The sequence below is a fragment of the Dipodomys merriami genome, unplaced genomic scaffold (assembly GCF_024711535.1).
Source record: "Dipodomys merriami isolate MVZ:Mamm:240054 unplaced genomic scaffold, mDipMer1.0.p SCAF_1325, whole genome shotgun sequence".
NCBI lineage: Eukaryota > Metazoa > Chordata > Mammalia > Rodentia > Heteromyidae > Dipodomys > Dipodomys merriami.
In genome coordinates, this window is record NW_027202633.1 from 159784 (window position 1) to 184934 (window position 25151).

At 41.4% G+C, this 25151-nt stretch overlaps 1 long non-coding RNA gene across 1 annotated transcript in view; it reads right to left on the minus strand.

Moving 5' to 3' along the window:
- LOC138825031 (uncharacterized) overlaps positions 1–24894 on the minus strand; it is a 97728-nt gene extending 72834 nt beyond the window's left edge. The window contains exons 1-3 of the long non-coding RNA XR_011371305.1: positions 24834–24894; positions 22548–22655; positions 17625–17791 (exon numbers count right to left, since the gene is read on the minus strand). This is a non-coding gene — a long non-coding RNA (uncharacterized lncRNA). The remainder of the gene's footprint in view (positions 1–17624; positions 17792–22547; positions 22656–24833) is intronic.
- Positions 24895–25151: the final 257 nt, after the last annotated feature.

Sequence of the window (25151 nt, forward strand, 5' to 3'; positions counted from 1 at the left end):
GTAGGGCTGGTTTGGTGGAGATGTATTGTTTCAATTTTTCTTTGCTATGGAAGGTTTTTATTTGGCCTTCAGTTATGAAGGAGAGTTTAGCTGGGTACAGTGTTCTTGGTTGATAGTTGTTTGTTTTTAGGGCATGGCATACCTCATTCCAGGCTCTTCTTGCTTTGATTGTCTCTGCTGAGAAATCTGAGGTAATTCTAATTGGTTTCCCTTTATAGGTGATTACCCTTTTCTCCTTGACAGCTTTAAGGATCTTTTCCTTGGTCTGGGTTGATCCTGTGTGGATTATAATGTGACGGTGGGATGTCCTATTCTGGTCTGGTCTATTTCGGGTTCTAAAAGCTTCTTGTATCTGAATAGTCCTATCTTTTTGTATGTTTGGGAAGTTCTTTGCTAGGATCCTGTTAAACAAATTTCCTAGACCATTAACTTCTGTTTCTAGGTGCTCCTCTACACCCATTATCCTTAGATTGGGCCTTCTGATGGTGTCTTCCAGGTGTTGGATAGACCTATCATATTTCTTGGACTTGTCTTGGATGGTTGTATGTTCTTTCTCTGTAATATCTAGGCTGTCTTCAATCCCTGAGATTCGATCTTCTGCATGGTCTAACCTGCTGTCAAGACTCTCTACTTTGTTTTTTATCTCTTTTCCTTCTAATTGGTCAGCTTTGATGGCTTCAAGTTCTTTGTTGAAGCTCTGTTTTAGGTCTTGTATGAATTTCTTTACTTCCTTAATTTGGTGTTCAGTGTTTGCTCTCAAATCACTTAGTTGATTGGTTATGGTTTCTTTGGACTCCCATTCCTTCTGTTGGGTTCCATTCAGCATTCCCTTTGTGGTCTCCCTGACTTCCTTCAGCTCTTTGTTAATGGATTCCATGAATGCCTTTAGTGATCTTTGTGTATTCTCTACCTGGTCTCTCAATTCCTGAATTACTCTTTGATTAGCTTCCTCCCATCTGTGGGATTCCTGCAGTTCTCTTTGAGTGTTCTCTGCCTGCTCATGCCATTCCTCCCTTTCTCTTTGAGTATTCTCAAGTTGTTCACGCAAATCCTGTATCAGTTTTTGAGTAGCTTCCTCACGCTTGTGATATTCCTGTATAAACTTCTGGGATGTCTCCTCTCTCTCCCTATCACGCTCATACAGAGTCCTTTGTACATTGTCAAACTTCTCATTTATCATGTTTGCTATTAGTGTTTGTAGAGCTATTTGGGAACTCTCCTCTGGATTATTCTTTATCTGTTCTAATCCCTGATTATCAAGATTGGGAATTGAGATACCCGAATTTGCCATTTTTCTTGTGTTTTCCGGCTTACTCGGCCCATTTGAGATGAAGATTGCACCAGTTTTGTGCTAGAACACTATCTTAAGGCAACCATCAACCAAAGTTTGCGTTTGTACAGTCAATAGTCTACAGATACAATCTAGTTCAACAGATTCATCTATTCAACATCAAACAACTATATGTTAAAGGACTTCGAACCACAGAAAAGAATTTGGAAAACCAGAAATTATTAGGATTAAGGAGAGATGTGGGTAAAAAATAGGAATAGATTGGTGTGGGGAGGCACAGGGAGAGTTAACTATGTCCTAATCACAATGCAGGAAATGGGTTGGGTAGGATGCAAGTAGAGAGAGAGAGAAAAAGAAGAGACGGAAAGGGGAATGAAGAGAGACCAGAAAAAAAATAGAAACGTAAAAATTAATGTTATTATAGAGGTTAAAAGACCGTCTATTTAGAGAGGAATGTGAATATGTTCAGAGAAAGGGAGGGACATAGAGGAGATGTGAAAAACTTTAAGGAAGGGAAAGGGAGAAGAAAAGATCAGAAGTTCAGTAGAGCTAGACAAAAAACAAAAAGATAATTAAGAAAGAAAGAAAAAGAGAAAGAAGACAAGAAAAGAAAGGAAAACGCTCATTCACATATTCCTAAAATAAAAATTATAAGATGAGAAAAAAGAAGTTACTGGAAAACAATTATTTTTTCAGAAGAGGCAAAAATTAAAGATTAATAAAAGTTTTAGAAGGGAAAAGAATTTATATATATATATATATATATATATATATATATATATATATAAGATAACAAAAAACAAAAAACAAGCAAAAAAAAGAAAAGAAGAAGAAGAAAAAAAAAAGAAAAAAAAGTCTTTTGATTTTTTTTTTGTGGGGGGAGGAGTGGGAAGAATCCTGTATCTCTCTTTTGTCTGTAACCAGTCTCTTGTTGGAGTCTCTGGTCAGCTTGAGGTCCTGTGGCTTGATTGGTTTCTTAATTCGGTTGGTTGGAAGAGGCAGAATAATGCTCTGCTTTACCCAAGATTTTGAGATCCCCCTCCCAGGTTAGTTTTCTGGGAGGGTGATCTGCTTTGATAATCACAAAAGAGGGGGATGTGGTGATGAGGCTAGGTTCTGGGTAGAGTTGAGGCCTTTCAACAAACAGTAGCTTTTTCCTGGGGCTATTTTGTGATAAAGCTCACAGCGCCCAGCCTGGAGCCATTCTCAGGGTTTCTGTTTTTCAATTGATTGTTGAGACTGCTAGAGGGAGGGGCAGCCTCTGGCTCTGGTTACCCAGTGAGGCAAGGCACTCCAATGGCTGGCGCCTGAGCTGGGTGACTTTTCCCTCGATGGAGCTGAGTCTGGCAGGTCACTTCGCCGTTAAGTTCTTGTGACCTGCTAAATGACTCGTTTTATTCCAAGGCCTGAGCTGGAGCTAGCAGCTCCTCCGAGCTTTGTCGGTATCCAAGATGGAGATCACCGGTGCTGGGGGGGGAGGGGTGGCCTTCCTTCCTCTGCTCCCTGAGAAGGAGTGAGGACGTCGGGCTTGTACTCACGCCGAGTCTTGGATCCTGGTCGTCTCTGGTCTGCAAACAGCAGGATGAAGATGTCCGCTCCTTGTTGGTTCTTGTTGGTGTTGAGTAGAATCCGCTCGTCCGCTGCGTCTGGCTCCTTCGTCCCGGACTCTCTGTGTCTCAGGTATGACCCCGCTGAGGTGGTCGCCGCCGCGACCCTGCCGCCGCAGCGGCAGCTGATGTGTTTCCTTGGCTTCCCCTCTCTTGTCTAACTCTCTGTCCTGTGATGGCACACTTGGTGTGATTCTCTGGCTTATTCCTGTTCACTGGAACTCTAAAACTGCTTTCTATGCGAGAGCTTGTTCAGATTCCAGCTTCTCCTCCGCCATCTTCCCGGAACCCCTGGAATTAGTTTTTCATCATGCTTTATCTCTATTACACACATTTTCTACAATGCACAAATTGTATTTATTCTGAGGAATGTACTACTGATTTACTTATATGAATACAAAAAAGACTCATATCTATGCAAACACTCTCAAGAGTTTGTGCCCTATTTGTAAAGTCTTTGTAGCAGTTTTGATTAAACCCATCACACCCACAGCTAGCTCTGTTTTAGAGCCCCATGGGAACAGTGATCCTTCAGAACTAGAGAAGACAATGAGCCATTGTTCCTCCTTTCCGGCCAATACTGTGGCTCCAAAACTGCTATATATCCCTTTATGAGTAAGCAAAGAAAACAGGCTTCATAAATAATTTGATGTTTCAGCACTTTCTTCCACAACAAGCATGCAGGCTTCACACAAAAGACAGATTTACTAACTAACTCAAAGAGCTCGGCTAACTGAACAAGGAGCTTTTGATGCTGGAACTCAAATTGCACTAGTATAATAGGATCTGATTGGAGCTAACAGGAACCATTTAGTATTAGACAGGCAATTTGGCACCAAGGAACCAAATAGAATAGTGCACAGCTTGCCAGGGCCTCAGACTCTTCCCAGAGACCACCAAAGAATATCTCATCCCCCAATATTCAGAATCAATATCACCTTCCTGTGAAGACCTAAATATTTCTCATCTATTTTTGGTATGAACTCAAGCTAACCAATCCTTCTTCCATGTGCCCTCTTAACTCACTTATGAATCACCTACAGTAATTGAGCACTATGTCTACTACTGTGAGTACACAGAGCAGTTCTGTACTGGGCGCCATTAGGTACTCACTGAGTACTCACTCTGAAGTCCTCAATGCTCCAGGGTAACAAGGAAGCTGGACTTGTAGGCTCCAGGCACCACATCAACAAGTATGCACAAATGAGCACTAAAGGGCTGATGAGTTTGTCAGGCACCCTAATGCAGCAGCTGTGTGCATGCTATGCTCAGGCTTTAGTTCCCTAGTAAATCAAATGCCCAGAGGGGTGACTGGTCTGGAGCTTCTTGGAGATAAGTTTACCCCCAAGTGAGATAGGGTTCTCAGCCGTCAATCAGGATGCCGGGTTAGTATACCAACACACAAGAGACAAGGAACATTCAAGCCGAGCCCATACTCTCTGCAGCCAAGGGTGCCATCCAGTAAAGCCAGAGGCAGGTAGCAGAGGCTCTGACACAAAGCCAGATTGGAAGCACTATCTACCACATAGACAGACCTCCTTAGGACAAGCTTAGAGAAGGATTCTGTTTCTCACACTCTCTTCTCTTCCTCCTGCCTTCCTTGCCCAGATGAGGGAATCACAGCATCACCTTCTCAGCAAGACTTCCAAGTGGATCTCATAGACACAAAGCAAGACCATCAGGAAAGAAAACCATCCCAATTTCTCAGAGGAGGAAATGCAGGCTGAGGCCTGGACATGTTTAAAGGAGACACATCTGGTACCTGATGTTGTCCCTGCCTTCAATGCCAATATTCATTGCCCTGCACTGCACTGTAGAAGCTATAGGAGTCTTCTACAATTACAAGGAACATCTGGGATTCTGGCACATGACCTGAGCCACTCCTGCTTGACCTACAGCTTCATGTCTCCCCTATTCTCCATCCATCCATTCAAAGCAAGACCTGGGAACTGGGAGAGGTTAGCTCTGTCTTCTATTCTGCCTAGGCTTTAAGAGCTACTGAAATATCAAATCCCCCATGAGGGCTGGGTGCTTCATAGATAAAGTCACAAGAGAGCCAGGCCTCCAGAAAGGACATATCTAGGTGGGCCAGGGGTATGCATATCAGGAGCAATGCAGATCTCTCCTGAGACCTTCCTAGAGCTAGTTACTCACAGAAGACCAGGGACCTACACTTTGGGGTCACCCAATGCCTTTTAATGGTCCCTAAACACTTCCTTACAACTCTATACATCCACCATCTCATTTGCACTCCAAAACTCCACACGCAACCTCATTAAGAGTCAGTAATTGGTGAGAAATATTGATACTTCAAATTATTATTATTATTATTATATTATTATTATTATTATTCAAGTTATTAATACTATAACCAATCATAGGGTCCTAAAATAACTCTATTTTCTCTATATAAACTATACTATTAGTGCCATTAAAAAACAATTGCAAATAGACTTGTACTATATGTGGGCAAAAAAAGCAATTAAGTGAAACTCTTGAAAACTAAATGTATAACCAACAGCATATTATCAACATTTACATAATTCACATTAAAATAATGACATCCTAAAATATATTACTTTTTTTGAGGGGGGTCCCGTCGTGGGGCCTGAACTCTGGGCCTAGGCACTGTCCCTCAGCTCTTCAGCTCAAGGCTGGTGCTCTACCACTTGAGCCACAGCGCCACTTCTGGCTTTTTTCTTTTTGCTTATATGGTGCTGAGGAATCAAACCCATGGCCTCAGGCATGCAAGGCAAGTGCTCTACCACTGAGCCACCTTCCCAGCCCCAAAATATATTCATTTTAAGGGATAGACTTATCAATAAAATATTATATACCAGGCTGGGAAGATGGCTCAGTGGTAGAGCGCTTGCCTTGCAGGCCCTGGGTTAGATTCCTCAGGATCCCATAAGCAAAAATAAAAAAGCTGGAAGTGGTGCTGTGGCTCAAGTGGTAGAGCACAAGCTTTGAGCTGAAGAGCTGAGGGACAGTGCTCAGGCCCAGGTTCAGGCCCCTCGATGGGACCCCCCCAAATATATATATATATATTACATTCCTTTTAATACTCTGCTACAGTATCTCAGGGAAATAAAATGTAGGTCTATTCATCAACTAAATACACAATCCTTTCCCAGTAGCTTTTATTAATAAAGGAACTACAATTCAGTCATAAATAGGCAAATTATTACATGATTTGAGGATTAGGATGAAAAATTTGATACATAGCAAAGGTATATGATGCAGTAAAACCAGCTGGTTTATATTTTGGTCATGTGTGAACTGCCCATAGAGTAAAAGGAAGAACTTTTAGTGATGGAAGTTAAAATAAACTCTATTTTGGAACTTATTTTTCAAGAGGAAAAAGGGAAAGTATTTCAACAGAATTAAAGAGTACCAGACCCAATGAAAGGCTCCTTAAATCATGGAGGCTCTATGTTTGCTGTGTAGAAACCTCACGCCTACCATAACAAAGACCTGATACCTGCAAACTTTCCCATAATCCCTCTTCCTAGAAATGATTCAAGAATTCATAGTACTTTTCCAACTCTCTCTTTTCCAGCTCTCTCTTTCCCAACTCTCTGTCTTTCCCAGCTCTCTCTTTCCCAGCTCTCTCTCTTTTCCAGCTCTCTTTCCCAGCGATCTTTCTCAGTTCTCTTTCCCAGCTCTTTCCCAGGTCTTTCCCGGCCTTTCCCAGCCGCGTGGAGGGCCAAGATGGCCTGGTGCCAGCCAGAACAATGACTAAACCTACCCCTTACCTGAATACCAAGTGCGTGGTGCTCTTCTTACTCAGCTACCTCTTTTTAAAAATCTAACATAAATGGTGTCGTGACTCGGATAAAGGGCTTAAAGTCAGGATAGGTGGGATTCCTCTCTGTTTTTTTCCTCTTTTTTTCTTTTTTTGCTAGTTTTTCCCTTTTTGCTCTGAGGAATACCCACAGTTCTGATGGCCTTTTGCGAATTGGTCTGTCTGCTGTGGACACATCACACCGATACCATTGCTGGCCTTCACATCCACGTCCACACCACTTCTCTACTCTGGTGAGTGAAACTACTCTCTACAATTCTCAGTTGCTCAGTCTCTGTCCAGACATGGCACCATGCCAGAGAGCTCCTACAGCCTTTAGCTGAAAAAGGCCACTCACCTCTGAAGCCTAGGATGCTTGGTTTTGGGACTTGGCCTTTTTTCTCTAGAGGGCTCTTGGGGAAGTGGGGAAGCCACACATGGTGGGTTAAGGGTTTGGCCCGATCTGACCCTTCAACTTCCACCAAGCTTACTACTCCATCCATCTATTCTAAGGTATCTTGCTAACAAGTTGCTCTTTTTCAGGCCCTGGTAAGTGAGGCCCAACCATCTGATGTGCTTTGTTACCAAAGATGTCTACACACTGTTGTTAATGCTTGATAGGAAATGTACTCGGTATCTTGCCCACGTAATTGTAACCCCTCTGTACAGTATTTTCACAATTAAAAAAAATTCAGGTTTTGAGTTTTGCCTTTTTTGTTTTATGTTGTGTATTCTACTACTAACTACGTGGTTTTAAAATACTGGGCCTATCTGTGCTAAAATTTTCATCACATCTAACAAGTTTAGTCATTGCAGAATATTTGTTGGTCAATTCTTGATAAGGACCAGGTAAGCTCTATTCTCTATTCTATTTGATCTCCTTGTTGATTTATTGGAAATAATAAAGGGCCTTTGTGGCAAAGATTGCAGTTCAAAGGCAGCCTGGGCTGAAAAATCCCTAAGACTCCATCTCCCAACTAACCTGAAAAGAGCCAGGTTGGAAGCATGGCTCAAGACTCTTATCTCTAACCAGCCAAACACTGGAAATGGTACTTTAACTCAATGTGATAGAGCACTAGCCTTGAGTAGAAGTGCTCAGGGATAGTGCCCAGGCCTTGAGTTCAAACCTCCTTGAATACCAACTGGGACAACCATCCCAGCAACGAGCACCTAGACTCAGCCAGTCTGGGGAACAAGGGACCATGGATAGGTGTAAGAGGAGATGTTGTCAAACAGCTACTTTGTGCCTGCCCTTTCAAAATTAACCACAGTTGGGAGGTCAATAGAAGTAAGAAGCCTGCCCATCCAATGTCTATACCTGTCTACCTATTAACTGAACAGGAATTTATATTCTTGTCTTTGTCACTTGACTTATCCTCTACCTAGTTGCCAGATATCATAAGTAGCTAGAGACATTTCAACCAACATTTTCAGTCCTTCCTCTTGCCATTTATTTGCTCTCTAGTATTTTTTTCCAGCCCTTCAATGCCTCATGAGACCTCTCCAGAGTTCATCTAAGGACTCACACCACCAAGGGACAGCAGCTGCTCACTGCCTTCTCTGGGAGGGGACCAAATTTCAGACTTTTATCCCTAATGTCAATGCCCCTGTTCAGCAGGAAGTAGCCAGAGAGAATCCGTGCCCCATTTCATGATTATTAAAAGACTGGAATGTAAGGTCTGCTCCTGGATGGAGAGCAAAGTCTCCACTGAGTACCTGCATTACCTAGGTGCCTGGAACGCCTGGAAGAGGTCACATCTGCATCCACTGAGGTCACATCTGAATTTGATGTGGCCACACCTTTCTCCACCCATACCCCAGATAAGGCCTAACCCAGGCCCAGATGCTCTCTTTCCCAACTCTCTCTCTTTCCCAGCTCTCTCTTTCCCAGTTCTCTTTCCCAGCTCTTTCCCAACTCTTTCCCAGGCCTTTCCCAGGCCTTTCCCAGCCTTGTGGAAGGCCAAGGTGGCCTGGTGCCATCTTGAATAAACATACCCCTTACATGAATACCAAAAAAAAAAGAATTCATAGTAGTTCTTAAAATCTAAAAACATATGGACAGGTTTCTCAGCAGAGGAAGCAGGAAAACCCAGACAGCCCTTCCAATATTCCCATGTGGTGTTTCAAAAATCACTAATGATGAAGGAAATGGTGGCCTTGAATTTCATGAAGGCCATTCAGTGGGCATGAGGGGTTTATTTAGATTCATTCTCTTAATTTGTGTACTTTTGGCATTATTGGCATCTGACTCAGTGTTTCATTCTTGATAATCAAGTGCTCTACCACTGTAGCCATGCCACATCCCTTTGTGTGATGCTTTATGCCAAGACCAGACATTCTGGGATCCTCTTACTTGCATGTCATGCCACACTTGGATGACAGATGCATGCCACCATCCTCAGCTTTTCAATTTTTCTCCCCATGCTATCCTGAAAGGTCAATGCTCCTGATTTTAGCCCTTCCCTGTAGCTGGGATGAAATTTTTATTAAAAACAAAATTAAGAGCCTAAATTTGGTTTTTAAAAAGTTCAATACATGTGTTACAATTTTCTCCCAAAACATAAAATCCTGTGCTTCTAACTTTAAAATACTTAGCCAGCTAAGGGGTATTATGCATTTTGAATGTCTAACAACCACCCCACATTAGGCTGGCTACACACATTCCCATCACATCTATGTTCATGATTTGCCCAATAGTGACTGCTCTGACCCTGCGCCCCTTCACTTTCTCACAGTCCATCTCTAAGCAACTCTCAATAAAATCTGCATGTCAAGTACCCCATTTCCCAAACCCTATCTGCATCATGACATATAGAATCCACCTCACCTGAGAACCTGAAATCGTTCTCACCAAATACCTGGCAAACTCATCTATGAAACCATGAGCCTGGTTTGGTCATTCACTTACATAACAACGTGACAGCTTCCTGGCTTTGTGGAGGGAAGCTACACTGAATCATTGTGAAATAGCAGTCAAAACCGTGAAATCAACAACAGATACATGCTTTGTATCTGGTGAAAGACTGTGCTCAGGGAAGACTCAAAACAGTCCCTCCAAACAGACAATTCAATGTGACAAGTGTAGTGACCATTGGATTCACAATCCTGTGTGCACATACTGAGTTGGAATCTCCTTCTCTACAGGCTTGATAGGCAAATAGTCACTACACCCCCTAATATGGTGACACCTTCTCTGAAACCATTTGAGGTCTGAGCGACATGGGAAGGATTGGACATGAATCAATGGAAGCCACTGCACAGCCCAAAGTTCCTCAGGGGTCTGGAAAGGGACCTCTCCTGATGGTGAAGGATATCAAGGCCTTTCTTTCAGGAGCCAAGGCAAGATAACCCTAACTTCCCTGCAGGTGCAGACACTTACTTTGAGATACTCTTGCTGAATGACACCACCACACAAGCGGAAGAGTGAGGTCTCCAGAGAACGCACTTAGGGAAGAACAGTTGCAAATCGCACCATAGGTTGGATCTGACAGGAGCCTGCTGTTCACTGGCACCAATGTGACAGGATAGCATCCCATTTTCCAGGCCATATGGTAGCACAGGAGGGGGCTCTGCCTTGGAATGCTCTGTCCCCCATACGTTATTGGTTCAACAGATGTGAAATCCACGAATAGAATTCCTCAGAACCTTCTTGAAGGCCCTTGGTACCTTTCTCATCCAATCGCTGCCTCCAACAGTGACTGGAAGTAGCCTCAGCTTCTGAAGGACCCCCCAGCTTCTGTCTGACTGGTGGCTTCCAGTCAAGCACACAGGCACTGGCCCTCTTCTTGAATTAGATGGGCCTCACTTGTCTCATCTGAGGGCAAGCCACAGAATTATGGCTTAAGTCTGAAGAAGGTCTAGTCACTGCCACCTTTGAGCTGCTGCAGTTATGAGCTGCCATGTGTTGAGGCCACCAGAGACCATGTATACACGACAGTCTCTGAGGACTCCACACACAGATGCCCAGTCATTCTAGCATTTCAGGTGCCCTGCCAAACACTTAAGGGAATGGCTACAGGAAAAGCAGACCAACTCAACAGAACCAGCTTAGACTAACTTGTGATATTTCAAGATCATGATGCTTCCTTTGCTCTAGACACAAGATAATTATGCCAAATGCAAAAACAGAGCAACTGCTATCCTGTCACAACTAAAAGTGTGGTGTTCCCACTATCTGTTTCACTGGTGCTGTCCTGGGACTGGTTGCTCTGCCACAAATTGGGTGTCTCATGCAGTCCCTGACATCTGCTCAGGAGGTGGGAAAATACAACCACCTACAAAAAAGGGAAACAAATCACACTACTTTGGCTGAATTTGAACCATGATCCCTCACATCTCAGCTTTCTGAGCAGCTAAGATTATAGCTATGAACCCCAGCTCACAAGAAAACACCGAGTGTTTATTCTTAATAGCGAAGTGTATGCCCTTAGAGCAAGGCATGCAGGCTGGTGGTGAGGGCCTGGCTTTGAATCCTGGCTTGTTTGATCTCATTGTTAGAATATGGTGGTAATGGGATTACCTTCCTTAGCTGGGTACTGAGGGGGAACTGTGGGAAACTTAACATATTAAGGACATTTGGGACAATGACCAATGTCAATGGTCAATAGACAATGGCCAATAGACAATGGCCAGGGCATGTGGCCATGATCAGTTTGAAGGGCAAACATTCTGCAAACAATTCTTATTGCAAACACATTGCCTTCAAAGCCATTGCATGATTTATTAAAAAGGGAGTAAGGGATGCAAGTCTGGTTCTGGAAACAGATGTAACCCAAATTGCTGCCAATTCCTCAGTGAGACCTGGGAACGCATGATCAATAGGCAGAAAGTGGACCACAATATGTGGGTATGGACAAAGTCTGTTGACATATCACATGCTGATTTACAGCATACAGACCTAAAAGTAGATCTTCAGACAAAGAGAAGAAAGTTAACTTTACAGAATTTCATACGAACACAGACAATTAGAGGTAATTTTAAGTCAGTAAGCAGGAAGAATTAAACCTTGTCAACAAATGTGAAGTAGCTCCAGTGATCAGAGGTTGCAAAGAGTAAGCAAGGCACAGGTGAGCTTCCTTAGACACACAAAGAGAGTCTCTGGGCATTGTCCTATAGAATTAACAGGGGAGAATAATCGCACTTCCTGCAAACCTTCACCTGAGTCTGGCAGCTGGGCATCAGGCCTTTGCCCTGACATGGAGAAAGGGGAGTCCCTCTTATTTCCCCCAGAGGGAATACATGCAGGCATATGCACACTCATGGCACGTAAGACTTCAGATGGGGTCATGAGAATCAATGCCTCCAACTAACTTGCCTACTTGGTTCCTACAGCTGTAGAGCTCCATCTTCCTCACACCAACATTTTGTCCTTGTGACTGCCCAGAGACAAGAAAGTTTCCAAACAACTGGAAAGGGTTGCCTTCCTGGAGGGCTCTGATTGGAGAAGAGGCTTGGTCATGAGGACTTCCCATTGGTGGGTTCCAGTGCTGATGTTCTGTGACCTTCCCAAAAATCTTACACCTTCCCTCCCCTACCTTTCAGAATGACAGCACAAAAGCCATTATAAACACCTGTCTCTACTTTACCCTAACCCACTTTCTTATTTCAAAGGGTAGGGGTTGGGGGCATAAGTTTGCATCAGGAAGCTAAGCTAACAAACAACAAAATAACTTGAGTTTAAAAAGATCTAAACCCCAGGAATACCTCCCTGAGAAGGAGGAGAAATGCTTTTATGGACTTCTTCAGAACTGTGGTATTCAAAATGGAATGCTACAGACAAACCAATGGGGTTAAGAAGTAAGATGTAGGCTGAGCATCTCTAATCTGAGGATCTTGTGTTGTGATGCTGTCTCAAGTGAGAAGATTCCACATTGGGCTTCCTGTGACTGTGGCCATCAAAATAGGAGCACGCTGCTATGGGCTCATGCCTGTAATGCTAGCTGAGATATAAGGATGTCTACAGTTCAGAGCCAGTGTAGGTAGAAAAGTCTCTGAGATTCTGATCCCCAATTAACCACAAAAATGTAGACATGGAGCTGTGTGTCAAGTAGTAGAGCACTAGCCTTGAGCAAAAAGCTCAAGGTAAGTGCTCAGTTCCTTAGATCAAGCCTCAGGTACAACACAAAACGAAATGAAAACAAAAAACATCAAGGCACACTAAAAGTATATAAAGTTATCTTCAGTCTAGGTATATAAGTAATGAATGCATTTTATGTTTAGAATTAATCCCAGCACGAAGTTACCTTATCACATATATGCAAATGTTCCAATATCTGAAATTCAAAATATCTCCTTTCTCAAGTATTTTGTAGGAAGGACAGTCAATCTGTTTTAAATTTTCTATTATTAAACCATTCTTTAAATTTTTCCACATTCTATATGTCATATAATTCTTAACATTACTTAAATAGAAATAAGCAAACATCTAACTGCAGACGACATGTGCCTATTGTGCTTTCCATGCTACCAAATTCCTTAATCCTTGTCCACAGTACTAAGAAATGGGTACTACTGAAGAAGAGATTAAAAACATTTCTCTATTTCAGGTGGTGTACAGTCTGAGTATTCAAAGGTAAGTCAGGATATGTCGTATTTCTTAAAGCTATACCCTTAAAAAGCAGACATCAGAATACAACACAGGAGGTACTTCCTAAGTACCCATTGGATGAGTAAGTGATGGGCACTCAAGACTGCTAGATTCTCTTTCCATAGAAGGGATTATTATGTTATATTAAAAGATAAGAAGTGAAGAACAGAACACATGGGAGAACTTTTGCAGCCATGCTCCTTTTTAACCTCATCTCCATATACAGTACTGAAGATCCCTTCAGATGTTAAAAGGGAAGGCAGAGGAAAAGAGAACAATCACCTGGAGATTACAGAGTTTCATCCAGTCAGGACTTAATCTGTTTTATGTCCCAAGTTCTATCTGGAGGCTGATGAATATCAGTCCCAGATGAATGTCAATCAAAATGTAGCTCTCAATTACAACTCCCCAAAGAACTTTCAAAATTATGCCAATTGTATTATTCTATACTCTGTAGAAACTAACCCAAATGTCACCTTTCCCAGGTCAGAAAGTATGTGCCCAATGGCCAAGTTCACCAAACTCCATGCTAGACAGGCCTTGTTAATATTGCTCTTAGAAACATGTACATCCTGAATTACCAGAAAGAAACAAGAAAAATGATTCAGAAACCAGCCTGTTGGCATAAACTGCATCACATCAACACCTAAGTAGTTTCTTTATGTGGCTCCATTCTCTGCCCTTCCCAGGGCTTTACCCAGGGACTCTGAGCTAAATTTTTAATATATACATACACATACATATGTATGTACTTATGCATATATGCATATATATGTATGTACATGCATTTAAACACATATATAAATACAAATACACACAAATTATCATAACAAATAACACTGACTGCCTCCCCATAAAAGAAGTAAGGTTTCCTGAAGCTGAATTCCAGGTCTAATAAACAGAACAAGAAAACTTCTAGATGTAAAGTGAAGGCTCTCAACCTGTAGAGATATTTTTCTATGAAACCAATCAAAATAAGAATCATACCCTTCCAGTCTTCAAAGACAGTTCTTTTTACAGGAATTATGCATAGAGATGCAAAACATAAAGTTGTCTTTTGTCTTAGCTCATGAAGGTAAACTCCCTCTAGAATAAACTACTGAGCCTAGATCATACATTGTATGTTGAAGAATTTAAATACTCAATGCATATTATTGAAATTAATTCATAGTCATGCCTAAGAAATTAATTTACCTCTGCCCTGTTTTCCTTATGTATAATGTACCATGAAATCAAAGAAATAATAGTACAAGTTAAAAAAAATACCTATTCCAATGTGGGCAATATGAAAAAAAAATTACTAAGGAAAATAGAGATACTCAAAAGTAACAATCAGTATGGAAATAAATCAATAGTCAAACTTGTGAGTAGCTGTCAATTGCTTAAAACATTACACCCAGACCTAAACCATTTTATCTTTTCAGAAGGTTCACCATCTCTATAGTAAAATAACCATTTACTCCAATATCCCCCAGCATTTTTTGGGGACATGAAGGTTAACAATACATTTTAGAGCTAATTGTCTCTCTGGAGCATTTTTCTCATCAGAGGACTTTTCCATTTTCTACTCAGCACAACCCGCTCTGTGCCCTGCTTGTCAAAGGCAGACTCCAATCCCACAGGCATGCCCATGCCTGGAAAGTCCATCACTAATCCCCAATGGCTGAGCTCACACTCAACACTCTCCATTTCATCTGCAGTTTCTATTGTAACCAAAGGAAAAAGCCAAAGAGCAAGACACAAACAGACCAGAACAGCAGCCACAGACAGTGCTGAAGTCTGAAATGGGACTTAATATTTATGAAAAAAAAACATTCCTTAGGTTGAATCAATAGCTCCAAGTTCCCAGCTGCACCTGGGCATGGGCAACCCCTCCTCCTACACAGCATGCCCTCTTCATTCATTGGTTCAGCATCTTGCATCATGGTTGAATCAGTCTTACCCAAGGAAAGGAAGAAAAGGAATGACATCTGCTCTGTTCTCTGCAATTTATCAGCTCTAGTTTTCTCATCCAAGAAACACATATGTCCAGTCCCTTCCTCACACACAGTCTTTGTTCTAGCACTGCAGAACTGCAATTCTGGGGGAAGAGAGAGTCATACAGTGTTATCTTAGCTCTTGCTTGTTTATGAAGTGTTCTAAACCCAAGGAAGAAACATTTAGATTGGAGACATGTAAAAAAAAGATTTCTGTTCTAACTAATTTGTTTCAAATTTTAAGGATACAGTGAATTTGGAAGCCTGCTAGCAGAGACATGGTTTTTTGCAGTTTGCTCTCTACCTTTTGAGTCCCCCTGTATCCTGGTTAGAAAGACCAGAGAATTCATATAATCCATTCTATCGCTTGTGTCAAAATAGCCCATTTTTTAATTAGTTTTTTTTTATTGTGAAAATACTGTACAGAGGGGTTACAATAACATGGACAAGATAATAAGTACATTTCTTATCAAGCATTGTAACCTCCTCCTCTGTTTAACCTTCCCATTCCTTCTCATCTTCCCCGCCCCCTCCACCAAATCCCCCTGCCCCCCCAACAAAGTTGTAAAGTTCGTTTTCGACAAAACACTTGTACATCTCATTGTTGCAATGGGTCCACCTGTATCCCTATTTAAACGATTTGTTTTTCCCCTTCCCCTCCACAAATTATACTGACATCAAATACAGTGAAAGCAGGGGTTATACTTTGGGGAAGGGACATACATAGCAACAAAGAAATAATCTTATAAATGTTAGAAACAATCGCATGAAAGAAAAAAAAAACATTTGAATATATATTTTAGGTTTCATTTCCCTAACATCACCTTATCTGACGTTTACTGCTTAACTCAGACATATACTAGATATTGCAAATAAGGGAAGCCATGGGACCTATTTTTCTCTGGGCCTGGATTACTTCACTTAATATAATTTTTTCCAAGCCTTTCCATTTCCTAACAAATGGGGGCAATGCCATTCTTTCTGATGGAGGCATAGAATTCCATTGTGTGTGTGTGTGTGTGTGTGTGTATATATACCACATTTTCTTGATCCATTCATCTACTGAGGGGCATCGGGCTTGGTTCCATATCTTAGCTATAGTAAATAATATTGCAATAAACATAGTCATGCTGGTAACTTTAGTGTGGTCTTGTTTGTATACATTTGGGTAAATGCCCAAAAGTGGGATTGCTGGGTCATAGGGGAGCTCTATGTGGAGTCTTTTGAGGAACCTCCATACTACTTGCCAAAGTGGTTGAACAAGTTTACATTCCCACCAACAATGCAGTAAGATTCCCTTCTGTCCACATCCCCTCCAGCATCTGTTGTTATTAGAGTTCGTGATTTTAGCCATTCTAACTGGAGTGAGGTGGTATCTAAGTGTTGCTTTGATTTGCATTTCTTTTATGGAGAGGAATGTTGAGCATTTCTTCATGTGTCTATTGGCCATCCTTCTTTCCTCTTCAGAGAAGTTTCTCTTTAAGTCTTTAGCCCACTTATTTCTTGTGCAGTTGTTTCTTTGATGATTTGTTGTTGGGGGATTTAATTTTTTGAGTTCCAAGTATATTTTAGATATGAGACCCTTGTCCATTGTATGGCTAGTTTATCTTCTCCCAATCCATGGGCTTAAAAATAGCCCATCTTGAAGGCCAAATCACCTTCAAGACTTTGCAGGGAAAAGGAATGATATCCCTTATCCATTCTCTTGTTGAGAGTTAACATAATGTGGCAAATTCCTCCCATCCTTAGCCTCATTTTCCTTAGTCCAGAATTTCTGTTTAGCAGACCACTGTTAGGCTCACTTCCAGCTTCATGAAAGATACTCTCCTTACAAGCCATCTAAGTCAATGTTAACACCTCCTTCTTTAGGACAATAGTCTAGATTATTGGGATTGGAATTCAAATTCAGGAACGCTATTTCCAAAATGGAACATCTGGTTTACTCACGCTCCTGAGACCTACACCAAGTATTAGCATTGAACCTTAGCTCAGTCCCCTGCAATAGCTGATCATATACCTCATCCTACCAATGGCTGGTCACTTTTGGTGGGAGGATCATTCAAGCCCAGGAGTTGAAGGACATCCTGGGTAACACACACAGGAAGATTCAGTCTCAAAGAAACAGGTGCAGAACTTCTCTAACAGAGGCTCTGCTTTTAATCCCAAGTACTAAAAAAACAATACTAACCTAATGCATAATAACTTTTTACTAATAATCAATCTCTTTTAATGCACAAATTATAAGTATTCTTTTTAAGCATCAAACTTTAATCTGCAAGTTTATAAAGATTCCAGATTACTGTAGAAGAAAGGCATGCTTAGGTTCCTCGCTCAGTGAAGTAAGCTTAGAAGTAGGAAGCAATTTCAAGTCATTTCTTACCTTAATACAAGGACATCAAAGACATGTTACTAACACTCATTAACTTTGCTATGCCTGTCATCCACCTTGAAAGCTTTTGTGTTGCTGCTGAAGATTTTCCACTATTCACTCATTTGCTTCAATGGGGACTTCTTTTCACATAACAGGATTATTTCCTCCATGCAGTCCTGGAAAGGTATGAAAACAGGAAGCTCCATTATTACTCGACCTCGCTGTTTTCTTTTTTTTTTGTGCTTGTATGAGAACTTGAACTCAGGGCCTGGGTACTATCCTCTAGTTTTTTTCTGTCAAGATTGGTGTTCAATCCCTTGAGCTAAGGCTATATTACCACAGTTTTGATGGCTAAATGGAGATAATTGTGTGCTTTCAAATTCAGTCTTCAGATAGCAGCCTTCTGAGTAGGATTAGAGAGGTGAGACTATAGTGCCCAGCCCCCAGAAGCATTTCTTCCTTAGAAGTGGTGCTGTGGTTGAAGAGGTAAAGCACCAGCCTCGAGAACACAAAGGGCCAGGGCCAGTGGCCAGGCTCTGAGTTCAAGCCCCACCACTGAGAAAAAAAACACTTAAATGAAATGAAACTATTATTTTAGATATGAGACCCTTGTCCATTGTATGGCTAGTGAAGATCTTCTCCCAATCCCTGGGCTTTCTATTGATTTTGCTAGCTATGTCCTTTGCCATGGAGAAACTCTGCAATTTCATGAAAGCATATTTGAACAAACTTTCTTTGATTTATTGTGTTTCTGGATATCTATTAAGAAAATTTTGGCATACACTAAGGAAACCCAGGGTTTCTCCTATTCTGTCCTGTAATGTTTTCAGGGTGTCTGCTTTGACTCTGAGGTCTTTGGTCCATTTGGAGTTGATTCTGGTGCTGGGTGATATATAAGGATTTAGCTTTAGTTTTCCACAAGTAGTTAACCAGCTTTGCCAGCACTATTTACTGAAGAGGTTGTCTTTCTTCAATTCTATTTTTGAGTTCCCTTATCGAAGATTAGATGGGTTCATTTCTGGGTTTTCAATTCTATTCCATTGGTCCTGAGGTCTGTTTTTGCGCCAGTAACCACCTGTTTTGATTACTATGGCTTTGTAGTAGAGTTTGAAATTTGGTACTGATATTCCTCCAACATTGTTTTTTCTGATAAGGATCATTTTTGTTGCTGCTTAGTGGATAGTGAAGTTAAATAATTACTTGAAATTTAATTATCTTATATTTATAAGGTTATACAAAGTGAAACCTCATTTTAAACTGAGAAATGCATTCTTGCTAAAGTAGCCATTGCATAATCATTTCTCTTCTACTGGAGTTATTGTTTGGCTTTTTATTTTTATTTTTGTTGTCCATGAAGCTTGAACTTTGGGCCTGGCCCCTGTACCTGTGCTTCTTTGAGCTCAAGGCTAGCTCTCTATCACTTGAGCCATAAGGCCACTTCCAGTTATTTTTGAGTAGCTTATTGAAGAGTCTCAAGAACCACTATCCTCAATTCTCAAGTTCCTGAGTAGTTAGTATTACAGGCATGAGCCAAGCCACTAGCACCTGCCTTGGGCTAACTTTCTAAATGAAATTGTGTAAGAAAAAAATTGTCTGTTAGTAAGGATCAGTAAAAAATTCCCTCTGACTTTGGAAACATTTTTTCTTGGTTTGTGTATTTTTCTTGCTGGTGGCAATCAAATTCAGAATTTCATGCAAACTACGCATACTATCACTAGCCATACCTGGAGTTATTCTGTGTTCTATTTATTTTAATTTTGGGGGCTGATTCTGGGACTTGAACTCTGGGTCTGGGCACTGTCCCTAAGCATTTTTGCTTAAGGTTACTACTATGCCACTAAAGCTACAGCTGTGTTTCCAACTTTTTGGTTGTTAATTGGAGATAAGACACATAGATTTTTCTCCCTTGGGTCAGCTTTGAACAGAGATTCTTAAACTTCAGCCTCTTGACTGGCTAGGATTATAGACTTGAGCCACTAGCATACACTTATGTCTTTAAAATATATCCATTAGTAACAATAATAAATGACTTATTATTACTACAGGATCACACCTACAATGCTACCTACTTGAGAGGCTGAGATCTGTAGATCATCGTGTAAATACATCATGGTTATACAATTCAAAGTTCATTAATTTTTGTATGTGCTGGCCCTAAGGATTGAGGGCTTCAATTCAAAGCTTGAGCACTATTTTTGAGCTATAGTACCACTTCCAGGTTTTTCATAGTAGTTTTTCAAAGTAGTTCTTAGGACTACTGGACTTTTCTGCCCAGGCTGGCTTTGAACTGCCATGTGTATCCTCCTGAGTAGGATTTAACCAGAAAAGCCACACTGAAGGTGTATACATGCTCAAATGGTAAATGCTAACCTTGGCTGGAAAAAGTTAAGAGGATTCAAGCCCCAGTATTGGCACATATACACTTATATGCATGCATGTGCATACACACACACACACACACAGACTCCTATACTCAGTTCCCCAGGATGAAAAAAAGGTAAAAATAACAAATTATAAGATGGATGATTATTTTAAGTAGCTTCAATAGTTACTAACATGGCTATATTGTGGCTTAGGTGGTAGAATGCTTTCCTCCCATACACCAGTTCAATTCCCCACGTTGTTCAAACCAAACCACACAAACAAAAACACACAAAGAAGCATATCATACAAAAGATATATAATACTATGTAACAAACATTAATCATTAAAAAATAACTGAAAAACAGCAAAATACAGCCATGTCAAAATCATGCATGGGGGGCTGAGAAGGTGGCTCAGTGGTAGAGTGCTTGTCTTGCATGCTTGAGGCCCTGGGTTCGATTCCCCAACATCACATAAGCAAAAAGAAAAAAGCCAGAAGTGGCGCTGTGGCTCAAGTGGCAGAGCACTAGCCTTGAGCTGAAGAGCTGAGGGACAGTGCCCAGGCCCAGAGTTTAGGCCCCATGACCGGACCTCCAAAAAAAAATCATTCATGGGAATACTCAATATCTAAAGAATGTATTGTTTTCTATCAAATCAATCTATAAATTGAATGGAATTTTATGAGAAGTCTTATCAGGACTTTTTATAGTTTCAGGCTGCATAGCTTAGAAAAAATGAGACCTGGAAAATGACATCTAGGAACTCTGATAGAAATAATACATTTAGAATAATACATGCACTATCTTCTTTGCTTCTAACTCAGGATGCATTCATCATCTTAAGGATGAGCATCTGTTCTATGGCAAAAATATATGCATTCTTTCCTGTAAGAAATTCACTAAAGGGGCTGTGAAGGTGGCTCAGTGTTAGAGTACTTGCCTTGCATGCATGAGGCCCTGGGTTCGATTCCTCAGCACCACATAAGAAAAAAGAAAAAAGCCAGAAGTGGCGCTGGGGCTCAAGTGGTAGAACACTAGCCTTGAGCTGAAGAGCTGAGGGACAGTGCCCAGGCCCAGAGTTCAGGCCCCATGACTGGACCCTCCCCCCCCAAAAAAGAAATACACTAAAGACTGAATCACCAAATAACCAAGAACTCAGATGGTATAACCCCAGAGTGATTAAGAGCAAAGATAAACACCTATATATATGGCTTTATGACAGGACTTGCTTTTATTATATAAATGCCACTGATGTCAAAGAGCTCTTTGCGCCTACTGTTAAGAGCACTCACACTCTGAGTGTGCCTCTGTCTTCCTGTTTATCTGCTTATCTGTTTGTTTGCTTGCTAACTCAATAAAGTATTGCCAAGTTTTCTTACCATGGTGACTACTCTGCAAATTTTTATTCTGTGACCAAGGACCCTAAGTCAAGAGTTTCTACTGATAGAGGGAAACTTCCCCAAACCTCACCTGGACCCAGTGACTGTTGTTCCTCAAAGTTATGAGGTGAGTTGCTGAGTGGTAGAGTGCTTGCCTTAAATGCAAGAGACTCGGTGTTTGGTCCCCGCTAACAGAGGAGGGGAAGGATTTGTAAAGATCAAAAGACACAAAGAATATGAAAGAACAATTTTGGGGACACACCATAACTCAAAATGAGGATTTGTTATACTAAAGCCTAGTAATCAAGACAATCTGGTATTACAGCTGAAGAAAAAGAATTACACAGGGTAGAGAATTGAGTACAAGCCCATGTAGAATCCTGAGATTTGACATTAGACTATTCAACAAATAGCTATTTGGATGAGCTATCTATTTATATGGAATAAGATACAAAATAGACCTTAACTTAAAGCCGTAGCAAACAATTCCTAAAAACAAAGAGGCAAAGGTAGAAAGCAACACTTAAAAGCTTTAAGAATGAAATAAGAGTACATTTTAAGAATGGAGATTTTCCCCAAGGAAATGAATACAAAGGTCGGAAAATATCAATAAGTTTACATTACAGCAACACCTTTGGTTGAGTAAGTAATATCAAGAAAAATATAAACATCCTCTCTTAAGGCTGAAGACATTTAAATAGTATGTATTCAACAAAGGAACATTTCAATCAAGAAGATGACAGATAGGATACATGATATTGAATAAAATATCTGAGCATGCAATTCACAAGAAAAGGCATATGTGATGTGGCAAGATTTATGAAAAATATTCTATCAGGAACAATAAAGAGATATCACACTTGTCAGACTAGGGAAAAGTTAAAAATATACTGGACAATACCAAATGATTGGATAAGGATTATATAAGAATATATGTGGATATTGATACCAACTTTATCATTATGCAAACTGCATATAGAGGAGTAAAAGTTATCAAACACCACTGACTAAAATTCATGAAGAAAATTTTCATACATAATATGAAGTACATCACAATTAATATGCACTGTCATAAGTATTTGTGATGATTTTTAGTACACTGGAAAATTTTTCAAGGAAGAAAAAAGGGGGTAAGAAGCCTTAATAAGGACCCTCATTTGTGAAATAACTTCAAGTACCCCACTACTTACTAGTTCGTAATGTTTTCTTTTTTGTTTTGCAATTCAGTTCCCACAGGGCAAGGGCAGGAGAGGAACAGCTTCCTTTGAATTGGGGTCATCTGCAAATGGTACCTGCATCTAGGACAACACAAATCATGAAGCTAGAGGTTTGCAAGATTAAGAAAAACAGGCTACTGGGCATGACCTGTTTGTGGAAGGGGAAGCACTGGATGGGGTGAGCAACAGTATCCCCTGCTCAGGGCTCATAATCCCAGTATATAGGCTATAGTTGGGAAGGGTGGTGGACATACTCCAAGCTCCAATGTGCCATCTCTTCTGCCCGCTAGAGCCCACCCTTAGTCCAACTGGCACCACATAGACACAATCATGTGTCCACATTCCATGAATGGGTTCCCATAGAATGGCAGGGTAGGAGCAATCTTTACATGAAAATGGATATATCTCAGATGGCACTGTCTCTGAGGCTGACAAATCATGAATAAAGAGTTCCTTTACATGAACAAGAAGAGGTCCTCACTATGAAGTCACTGTACCAGGTAAACGACTAGTTAGGGAGGTAGCAACATACCCAGATCCAAGTTAATAACCCCAGGCTACAAAGGAATTACAGGGGTATGGACACAGGACCAGGCCCAATATGCCCACAATCAGGCCTATCTGGCATCATGTATGTGCCCTCTTATGAAAGTGTGTACTGGCGCATAGGCCTATCAGAAGGGACCAGCAAGACAGTAGTCCACATGGTGAAGAGCAAGCTACCAGGCACGACCTCTCTTTAGCAGGAGTAAGCACATTTAGGAAGGTAGGCAGCACCCCAAGTCCCAGGCATATAAGCCCAGCTCCACAGGCCTGTGAAAGGGATGTTTTACAGTCTCCAACCCCATCCTTTTTCTCTTGGGTCCAAAAACACCTAGGACCTATCTAATTTAAAAATAGGTTAAGTGCTTTCATGGGAACATGTGTATACACATGCACAAAATCCCTGACCCATTATTTCATTTTCACAGGACAGAGGAGGGAATGGAATCACTTTGAATTGAAGGCCTCCCAAGGCTACACTGAAATTAGCCAGCTAAGGAAAAAGGACAAGCTATGGCTTCCCTTCTTCTGGATCCAATATATTGCACAACAAGGCCACTATGGCACCACATTTGTGCCCTCCTGTGAATGTGTATACACACATGCACAACACATATCACAACTGGATTCCCACAGTTCCAACCGGGAGTGGAACCACTTACTGAGAAGGACATAGGCACATATAGCTGCACATGGGCTGACTCATACCAGGAAGCCAGAGGTCCCAAAGTGAAGAAAAACTGGCCGCCTTGTATGGCTTCCCTGTAACAGGATAAGCCCTGGTTAGAAAGTGCAGCACCATGCCAAACTCCAGCCCGGTAATCCCAAGCAGCACAGGCCATACTCTGCAAGGGAGACATGAAAGACCTACTCTCTATGCTTTTCTTCCCTTGGGCTGGCATCAGCACCCAAGTGGGAAAATCTTGCCACAGGTCCTTGTGTTCCACAAACTGGTGTATACACAAGCACAATGATATACTCACTCAACCCCACACAAATATTCAGTTACCACAAAGGGAGAGTGGTCCTATTTGCATAGAAACTAGGGCATCTGGAATGGCACTGTCACCTCGGTCTTCAGAGAAGGACCTGCAAGATGTTAGTCCAAGAGGGAAAGAACAGGGTTTTGGGTATGCTCTCCCTGTAGGAGGAGGAGCACTGGTTGTGGAAGGTGGACGCATGCCCACTTCGAATCCCACAACCCTGGGCTATACAGGACACAGCTAAATAGCAAAACAGGACAGCTCGTAGTCAAGGAATCTCCAAGTCTTCTTTCACTTTGGTACTATAATATATAGTATACAACCAGTCAAATCTGACACTATGTCCATGCCTTAGTGAGAATGTGTGTACATACATGCACAACTGCTCACCAGTGATTTGGTTCCCACAGTGTGGCAGGAGATGTCTAACATAAAATGAAATGGGGGCATGTGGGATGGCATCTGTTGTGGCCTGGCACAGATCAGGAATTTAGATTTCCTTAAGGTAAACAAGAGGCTCTCAATCATTTATTCACTTTAGCAGGTGAAGCACTAGTTAGGGAATATGTTGGAAGCATCCCCTGCTCCAGACCAATAATCCTAGGATACACAGGCATATGCTGGGTAGGTATGTGGGGCCACTGGAGCACCGTGTATGTACATTACTTCAAATGTCTGCAAACCCTCTCACACTTGACTCTTTTGGCATAGAGGATGAGTAGAATGAACTTACTTCAAATCACATCTATCCAGGATGGCACCCCCAACTGGGCCCACAGGACCACGAAGAGGTCATGAAGCTGTAGTTGAAGGAGCCCTTGGGTATGACTGCCCTGTTAAGAGGTGAAACACTGGTTGAGAAGGGTATCAGCATCTGCAGCTCCAAGCCCATAACCTCAGCCTACACAAGTCATAGCCTGGGAGGCATGAAAAACCATGCCTCGACTGAACATTAGATGCTACATGAATGAGAAAATTTCCATCCATCATAAGCACAGCCATGTAATGTATATTATCTAACTATTTGAAGTAGGTGGAACATGGGTTTTTC